Consider the following 9579-nt stretch of genomic DNA (forward strand, 5'->3'; position numbering starts at 1 on the left):
GACTGGAATCTCAGGTGCAGATGTGAAAATAGGCTGCAATCCCTTCCATTACACACAACACACACACACACACTTTAACTATTTCATTACCAGTGCCACAGGGCAAGATACCACTCTACCATTCTGCTGATTTCATTGCTATGGCTAAACACAAATGTTTTCTGTGGGACACATAGTCGCTCTGCTTCATGAAGGCCAACGGCATCTCACACTTGAAGGAAATAGCTCCACTACAAAACTGCTTGGCTTGTCTGGTCCATGCATTCTCTTCACTCCTTCCAATCTGCTCTCCTAATATCTTCAGATGCTGAATCCCAGGCTCAAGTGCATCCCTGAGGTGGTTCATAGCTGTGAAATGTAGACAGAGGAAAACAGGTCTGGGGAAACTGCAGGCTAGTTAAAGAAACTAGTTGGGCTTTTATGCAGTTGGTGTTTTGTTTGTTTTTACTGCCAGTTAACATCTTCCTTTTGAAAAGTTAAACCCTGATGACTGCTAGAGTAATGTGTGAGGCAAACAGATGTAATGACTGTGGAGGAAGAAGGAAGCTATACTTTAGGAACAAAAATTGCAGAATATTCTGACAAGGTGTCATTGACAAATGAAGTCTTTGCCAGGTTTTCTTGAAGCAAAGAACCACAGGCATCCCAAAGTACAAATACAAACTGAGAAGTCATACCCTGGCAGGCCTGGCCAATAACCTTCAGCACACGCCCTCAACGAGGGCCTTTAGTTCACTTGAAGGTACAAAATATTTCTTTACAAGGAATCATTTTAATCTCTTTCACTAAGCAACAGAGGTCCAGAGGGGCTTTGGGACTTAAAATCTCAACTTCTATAATACCAGAAAGATTGAGGACCAGTCAGCTGGCTCTCACCTCACAAATACTGAAGCATGTCTGTCCCTGTGTTCAGCATCAGACAGTCCTGGGGTGGCTTTCCCCTGAGATTTTAATCTTACATTTTGAAAAGAAGATGGAAGCACCTTTCAGTATATTAAGAAAACTTCTGGAAGCCTGGCCTGGTGTCCCATGCTTTTAATCCCAAGAACTTGGGAAGCTGACCTAGGTAGATATCTGAATTTGAGGCCAACCTAGTTTTTACAGGAAGTTTCAGGACACACAAGACTACAGAGAGAAATCCTGAGATTACAGGCTTGCACTACCATACAAGGCAAGGTGGTCATTTTTTGGCAAACTTTAAGTTTGTTTGGGGAAGAGCTGCTTTTTTTGTTATGTGGGAGTTTGTTTGTTTATTTGGCTTGGTTAATTGCTTGGTTTTTTTTTTGAGGATTGTTTGTTTGTTCTTGTGTCAGAGTCTCACTATGTCACCATTGCTTGGATAGAACTGGCTATGTGGGCCAACACGGACTGGAACTCACATTGACCTGCCAGACTTTGCTTCCCAAATACTGGGATTAAAGATGTTCAACACCAAGCCTGGCTTAAGAGTCATCTTTTTTTTTTTTTTAAGTCAAATTATTTTTTACATTTTTATAAATTACAGTTTATTCACTTTGTATCTCTGCTGTAGCTCCCTCTCACATCCCCTCCTAATCCCACCCTCCATCCCTCATTTCCTCCCATGCCCCTCCCCAAGTACACTGATAGGGGAGGTCCTCCTCTCCTACCATCTGACTCTAGCCTATCAGGTCTCAGCAAGACAGGCTGCATTGTCTTCCTCTGTGGAAGAGTAATCATTTTAAAGAGCTTGTGAACTCTGACAAAAAAATTAAGTACTCAGTAGTCCTCCTTGATTAATGAATACTACAATGCTCATGATGGAAGAGTATTGCATAATTCATTAAACATTAGACACTCAGGACTTCATGACTCTTCTTTTAGTGCAGTGATGGAATCTAATCCCTCCTCCATATAAAATGAGATGAAACAGAAGTTTAAAGGCAAAAACTAAAGTCAGATGTTACCTGCTACCAACTCTAGGTGCAAGCCAGTGTTCTCATGGTTTAGGTTTACAGAAAACTGCAGAGAAGGAAACTCTAAAGCAATCATATATTAATAACTAGGAAGTAGAAGAGAAAGAGCTAAAGTTGGCTTTACAGCTCTTTAGAATATATGCAAATCTCAGGGATCGAACATCACAGTTTTCCTTACCCTAACATTGTATTATATATGAATATGGCTATATGGGAGATGTGTTGTTAGGGTTCTTAGATAAGAAATAGTAAACTCCTGTACACTCTAGAAATAAGAAAATCAACTTGATCACACTGACACAGTTATTAACAAGATTGAGGAAAAAGAAATGGGAAAACCAGAGGAAAATTCTAATTTGACTTCAGAACTGCTGAAATGAGACAGTATCCATTACACCCAGGATGTGTTTTCATTTCAGTCCATGACCAACTTGCTTTGTTGAAGGAAGCTGTTATTACCCAGTCCATGTTCACAGATTTCCCTGATCCCATGGCAGTAGACTGCAGCAAGTTATTCTCCTTCCTGTGAAAGTTCAAGAGCAGAAATAACTCCATCTTGTCTTTCAGACACCATTTTGAATGGCCATGTCCTTTAGTTGATGCAGGTTCCTCCACCAGGAAATCAGCAAATACAGATACCCACAGAAGGAAACTGGCAAGTGAAAACTCACAGGAGAAACTTGGCAAGAGCAAATAGGCCCACTGGAAGACCTTGACAAGATGAGTTAGGCCCCGCATCTGGAGCCAACCAGTGACATAAAAGTACATACAGAGTTCTGGGTCTTGCCTAGGTCAAGGTGTTCCTTTTTCAATAGCCTGTTTTCCCCTTAAGGTTTGGCCAACTGGCCTGAAACAATAAGCTTAAAGTTCAATTTACCTCAATCTGCCCACTCCCCTCTTACCCAGTCCTGTAACCCCAAGGCATAGAATTTCCCACTTGCTGTTTTTCTCTTTAAAAATTTACCCTCCCTGTGTTCAAATTTCCGGTTCTGTTGCTTTCCTTGTGGAGTTCCTGTCAGGAACACAGGGATCTTCCCAGAGACTCATACTCCAACCAAGTACCATGTATGGAGATAAACTAGAACCCCTGCACAGATGTAGCCCATGGCAGTTTAGTATCCAAGTAGGGTTACATAGTAATGGGAAGAGGGACTGCTTCTGACATGAACTGATTGGCCTGTTCTTTGATCACCTCTGCCTGAGGGAGGAGCAGCCTTACCAGGCCACAGAAGATGACAATGCAGCCACTCCTGATGTGATCTGATAGACTAAGATCAAAAGGAAGGAGAGGAGGACCTCCATTATCAGTGGACTTGGGGAGGGGCATGCGTGAAGAAGGGATTGGGAGGGTGGGATCAGGAGACGAGGAGGGAGGGGCTTGTGGGGAGATACAAAGTGAATAAAGTGTAATTAATAAAAAAATCCTGTTCACCCAGAGCTCAGTGTCCTACTGCTGCACCAATGAGACTTGCGTCCCAAGTACGAACACTCTCATAATAAAGCTCTCTTGCAATTCCAAAAAAAAAAAAAAACCCCTCCCTAAGCTCAGGGCTGCTCTTTCTGAACTGATGCATTAGAGACAATCGATAGCCCAAGCTTGAACTTCAATAAAAACCTTTGTGTGTTTGCACTGGACTCGTGTTCCTAGTGGTCTCTTGGGGATCTCATGATCTAGGCAAAGCACCTACAATCTACCTTGGAAAACATCAACATGTAAAAGGATTTTAATTTAGAGGCTGTCCTGCCAAGAGACCACATCCAAAGATCTTGTAGGTAAGTGTGATCTGGCTAGAATACAAACACACCTATAGTCCAGGAGACAGAGGCAAGTAAATCTGAGTTCAAGGCCAGCTTTGTATATAGCTGTCAGGTAAAGAAAAGTTTAGGTCCAGGAATGGTGGTACACACCTTTTATCCCAAACAATGAAGGTAAAGTTAGTTTATAGAAGGAGGCATGCATGTTTGAAACTGATGGCTAATTAAGTGGCCAAAACAGTGACAAATCAGAGAAAGACTTGATAGAATAGAATATGCCCAAGGCAAAAAGGGAAGCCATTTAAGGGGCAATGCAGAAAGAGAGATAGAGGCCGTTTTACTGGGAGAGTTTTACAAAGAGAGGTTGAATGAGAGAATAAGCTAGACAAGGGTGAAGACAGAACAAGTCAGAGAATTTGAAGGTGCCAGAAGTTTAGAAAAGATTGCTGGAGTTAGTTTGAGGACTACGTATAGACTGGACCTATATAAACGATGGACTACTTGGTCTTCATGTGAGTCTCCTAGCAAGGGGAGCAAGGGCTATCTCTGACAAGGACTCTTTTGCACGCCTTTTAATCACTTCCCCCTGATGGGGCTGCCTGCCAGGCCATTGTGTTAAAGGATGCACTCAATCCTGATAGGATTTGATGGGATGGGAAGGTGGCAGTGGGTGGTCCCAGTTATCTGAGGGGCAGTTGAGGGGGATACAGGGAAAACAAAAGGAGGGTGAGATGGGAGGAGAGGTGGGAGGGGGCTACAATCAGGAATAAATAAATACATATTAAAAAGAAAAATATATTATTATAATATTTAATTTATCATTATTGTACATTACAACACTAAGACAAACAGCATTTTGGTGAGGAATGGCTGTAATCAAGTGTTTGGGATGCTGAGGCAGCTCAAGATCAGTCTGTGCTTACAGCCAGGTCAGCCTAAGCTATAAAGGAAATGTTATGTCCCCACAACTAAAATTCATCAGGGCAAAGCAGTTCACAATGTACATATTTATAGTTCATGCAGAATAGACAGAATATAATTTCTACACTTCTCAGTCAGCATACAAAACATTAAAAATATGGAAATCTCTGCTAATCAGAACATAGGGGCTGAAAACAACATAATCAAGTTCTAAAAATGGTTTAATATTTAGTAAAAATGAATCATATGTCACTGTGAAACCTATGTAGATAGAGAACATAAAATCTACCCATTAGAAGAAAAGGAAGCAGGTCATAAGAATGAGAACATTCCAGGGAGCTCTGATTTCTAGGGGGGAATTGTTGGCAAACCTGGAGCTGTAAAGGTAGAGGACACGCTTGGGGTGACTATACAAATGGAGAGCCATGGTCCCACTTCTCCAGAACATCAGACTCTGAAAGATGACATCACAAAGACTCATGAGAGAGAGGAAAAGCCACTCGGTGATGTGTCTGGATGGCAGCATATAGCAGTGGCCAATGAACATTCTAGGTATAGACCTGTTCAAGACATTGCCTGCTTTGATGTGGCAGAGTAAGTTATCGCTTATGAGAATATTAACAGTCCAAAAGAGGAGCAAGAGGAGAAGAACTTGCCATGCTGTCTGTGGTTTGAGCTTTGTCCAAAGAGTAGTTCTGGGACAGATAATGACAGCCTGGACCCTGCTGAGGAGGTGCTGCAGACAGGAGGACCCAAAGCCATCCTTGCCAGATAATCCAGAGCTTTACAACCAATATCTCTTAGGATGGCTCTGAAATAAAACATTGTGGCTATGTCTTTAATTCCTATGCTACAATTAATGATCATATTAGAAAATGCCAAGAGGATGACAACAATTTCTACATGCTTTTCTCAGTCTTAAAGGTGGAAGTGTATACACGCTTCATAAGTATTAGGCAGCCATTCTCCACAAGGTGGTTTTTAATCTACGTAGACATTAAAATTTCAAAAACCTCAAGCCAAGACTGTTTCATGTGTTCTTTTGGAGAGATCAACGTTTGACCAGTAAACGAGTGTGGTCTTGGCACCCAGCCAGGTGCTATTTTGTACTTCTTAGTGACTGTTGAGGTTTTTCCATTTCTTGCAAATTGCAAGTGGACAGCTTTGGTCAAATGCCCTTTGCTACACCACAGTACAGCAGTCAGTGCACACAGGGCACTGTCAGGAGCCTCCCTCGGAAGCCTGCAGGACAGGTATACTAGATGATGTATGGATGAAGTTATATCTGGGCCCTCAGTATATGCCTGGAATGGAGGGTATGCAGTCCTCAGAGGCCCAATGTCCTGTTGCCATACAAGGAAAAACTGTATGAGCTTCAGCAGGCAGCTCCCCTCTGTGCCTTCAGGACTGCTGTCCCTGTGATTACAGCTGCACCCTATGTGGAGCCCTAACCTCTGAGTGCATGGCTGGCATGCAAGAGCCAGGTGACCTAGCAAATGACACATGTTCTGTGTAAGCCCTAGTGAGTGAACAGAAGCGAGAGCCAGTAGCTGTGGAACAATGTTCCTGATATATTTTCACACAGCACTGTGCACAAGAGTGAGGTTCTCCTGTGGAGCTTATCTTCCAAACCTTGATGAGAATCTCTGAAAGATGACATTTCCCCTGAGAGTTCTTACTTATTTTGGGACCACATATCAATTTCTTACATTATTTGGAATTGCCTTACAGTATTTATTCTTAGCCATTCTTTAGTGCTTTTGCTGGCAGCTTTTACTAGCTGTGGTGAAATAGTTTCTTTCCCTGGTCTTCTCCACTTTGCAAAAGACCTTCAGATAAAGAATATTTTCCAACATCCTTCTTATTCACTTACTCTCCTGTTCATTGGTTTAGAGTAGCCTCTTGTCTAGAGTAAGTGCTTTGGTTGTGGGAGGGGTTGTTCTTATTTATTTATTTAAATTCACTTATTGTAATTTATTCACTTTACATCCTGATTGTAGACCTTTCTCTTGTCCCCTCCTGGCCCCACACTCTGTCTCTTTTCCTCCCTCTTTCATTCCTCTAGTCCTCAGAAAGAGGGATCCTTTTCTCATACCAAATGACTCGAGCCTCTCAAGTCTCATCAAGACTGCCTGTATCTTCTTCCTCTATCAAGACCACCTCACCAGGGGGAAGTGATCAAAGAGCAGGCAAAAGACCATGTCAGAGACAGCCCCTGTGTAAAAAAGGTGAGGAATCAAAAGTACATTAGAAGAAACAGGAAGGTAGAAAAAGTTTGCAAGTCCTTGTAAAAGTTAAACTCTGGCATGAGGAAAATGAAATTCTAATTTGGGGTGACTGCATGCCCTCCTGCATTTCCTCATGATGGATGCAGAAAGCTAAACTGCATGAGAGAAATGGTGGAATGGTGGGATAATAAGAATCCCTTCCAACTTTCTATAGTATGAACCATTGTTGATTTATCTAAGACAAGCTGACTGTAAAAGAAATAATCTATTCTTTCAATCAATTTATTGTTGTGATAATTAAAATGGTGAGGCAAAGCCATTTCAGTGTATATAGCTTTAGATAAAAAAATTCATATTAAAAGGAATTTATTATTTCTCAGGAGACACAACAGGGCTTAACAAGACGAACATCCCTGACGATCAGGACAAAGGAACTGAGAGCAGCATAACTAAGGACTAAAAATGCTTCAATAATTTGTATTGTGGAATCATGTGTCACTATGGTACCTAAGTAGAGAGAGAAAATAAAATCTGTCCAATAAAAGAAAAGGAAGCAGGTCATGAGAGTGAGAACACTACATGTAGCTCTGATTTCTGGCCTGGAATTATGTGCAGACCTGGAGCTGTGAAGGTAAAGGACATGTATGTAATGTTTATAGAGATGGAGAGCCATAGACCCACTGCTCCAGCCCATGAGACCCTGAAAAGTGACATCCCGAAGAGTCATGAGAGAGAGGAAAAGCCACTTAACTGTGTGTCTGGATGGCAGCATATAGCAATACACAGTATACATCCCAACTCCAGATCTGTTCATGCTACTGCCTGCTGTGATGTAGTGAAGCAAGTTGGAGCTTATCAGGGAATTAAAGATCCAAAAGAGAAGGAGAAAGACTAGAACATGCCATGCAGTCTGTGGTTTGAGCTTTCTCGAAAGGCTTGTCCTGGGACTGATGGTGACAGCCTGGACCACACTGAGGAGACAGGTGGTGCAGATGGAGAGGCCACGGGCAACCCTTTCTAGATAAACTATAGTTTTACAGCCGACATCACCTAGGAAGTTTCTGATATAAAAAACTGTGGCTATGTCTCTGACTCCAATGCAACAAATAATGATTGTGTTTACAAAAGTCAAGTTGATTAGAATTATATCTATATTTTTTCTCTCAGGACCCATGAAAACATACACATGTCTCACAAATATAAAGATGTTCCCTAAAACTCCAAGTCCTGTAAGTGAAATGAAAATAATTCTTTGTATGAGGTCACTCCAAATTATCTTCATGGCTCAATCTAGGAAAAACCTTCTGAGAAACATAAGGGAATAAAGATGGTATAGTTCATGCCTGTGGGTTTTCTGTTTTCTTTAGTGACCTGTGCAGCATAGTATATAATGCAATGAGTTCATTGTTTAGAGATGCCTCATTTTGTTCTTGAACCTTCTGTTCTTACTTTGACTGACATGGACACAAGGATGACAACTGGACATGAGCACCATGCAGATGCCTTCACTGCCTTTCCAGAAGAGTGTTCTTTATGTTCTTCATCCCTAAATCTTTCCCACGAGAACGTCTACACAAATTAGAGCATCACTCAGTTTCTAAGCCAAGATATTGAGTATCAGTTTAGATATCTCTCTTCTCAGATCCACTTTGCCTTCATGTACACACTCATCTGTAAAGAAAGTATTGAGCTAATAGAAAATTGTAGCTCTTCAAAGAAGTGAAATACTTGCCCAGATGGGGTTGCTTTCCAAGAAAGTCGTGTGGCTTTTCTTTGTCTCCAACTCTGAATTGACCTTGGCAACGAATAACACATAGATTAATTAGGTAGGACAGCAGTGTGTCCATCTTATTGCCTTGAGCAGGATGGTGTATATAACTCCTATTCCCTATCATCTCATGTGTGGAATTGTATTAAAGACAACTCACCCCTTGACTTTTGTGCTTTTTATGACAATTCTCTAAGAACATTGTCCCAAGGAAACATAAAATTTCAGCTCTCAGCTTAGGCATTGTTCTTTTGGACATCAAACAAAGGAACATTCTCTTTGATTTCCAAGGTTCATCAAATGTTGATTTTGTCAGTCAGTACTGCTATCTGCTATATATGACAAGTAACCTAACACCTCACACTGATTTGTGTAATTTTACACATTGAACCCCTTTTCTGTTTTCTCATTCTGTTTAGAGCTAAAATGAGGCTTACAATCTGAATGTATTCATTTTGACTCCTTTTTCATAAATCATAAAATAGTTTTATGTGAGAACCCTAGGTCTATTTGTCTTCCACAATTTAGTTTTCTCTGCTGCTCACCAAATTTATCTGTGAATTGTTTTCAGCTTCTCCTGAGCAAATGTAACAGTGGCGCTCACCCTGCCACAAGGGAACACATCATGTTCTCTTCCTGATCTGATTCCAGCCATGATGCTTCATAGCTAAGTGCTGCCCACAGGCCACAAATATGTCTCCTACAATTTCGCTGAACCCTAAGGTCTATGTTGTCTGTCTGACTGTTTATATGAACCCCTCTGTGCTGAGAAGTGTGCATTAGTTGCCTTGCATACAGCCTGTTATGGGGTGATATAAAATGGCTTATGCATAAGCCATTAACTGAGGGGCATGGTTGTACTATCCTATGTAAACCACAGAGATGAACTAAAAGGCTTTTCAGGAAAGATGATTTGGTTGTTTTCTTTCCTTAAAGTTTTGGGAGGCCAATCCAGTTTTGAATACTAATTCAC

At 41.3% G+C, this 9579-nt stretch overlaps 2 pseudogenes; both read right to left on the reverse strand.

Moving 5' to 3' along the window:
• Nucleotides 1–4740: 4740 nt before the first annotated feature.
• LOC110562754 (vomeronasal type-1 receptor 48-like) lies at nucleotides 4741–6495 on the reverse strand (annotated as a pseudogene).
• Nucleotides 6496–7214: 719 nt separating this feature from the next.
• LOC110562767 (putative vomeronasal receptor-like protein 4) lies at nucleotides 7215–8299 on the reverse strand (annotated as a pseudogene).
• Between the last annotated feature and the right edge of the window lie 1280 nt (nucleotides 8300–9579).

This window comes from Meriones unguiculatus, chromosome 19 (genome assembly GCF_030254825.1).
Source record: "Meriones unguiculatus strain TT.TT164.6M chromosome 19, Bangor_MerUng_6.1, whole genome shotgun sequence".
NCBI classification, from domain to species: domain Eukaryota; kingdom Metazoa; phylum Chordata; class Mammalia; order Rodentia; family Muridae; genus Meriones; species Meriones unguiculatus.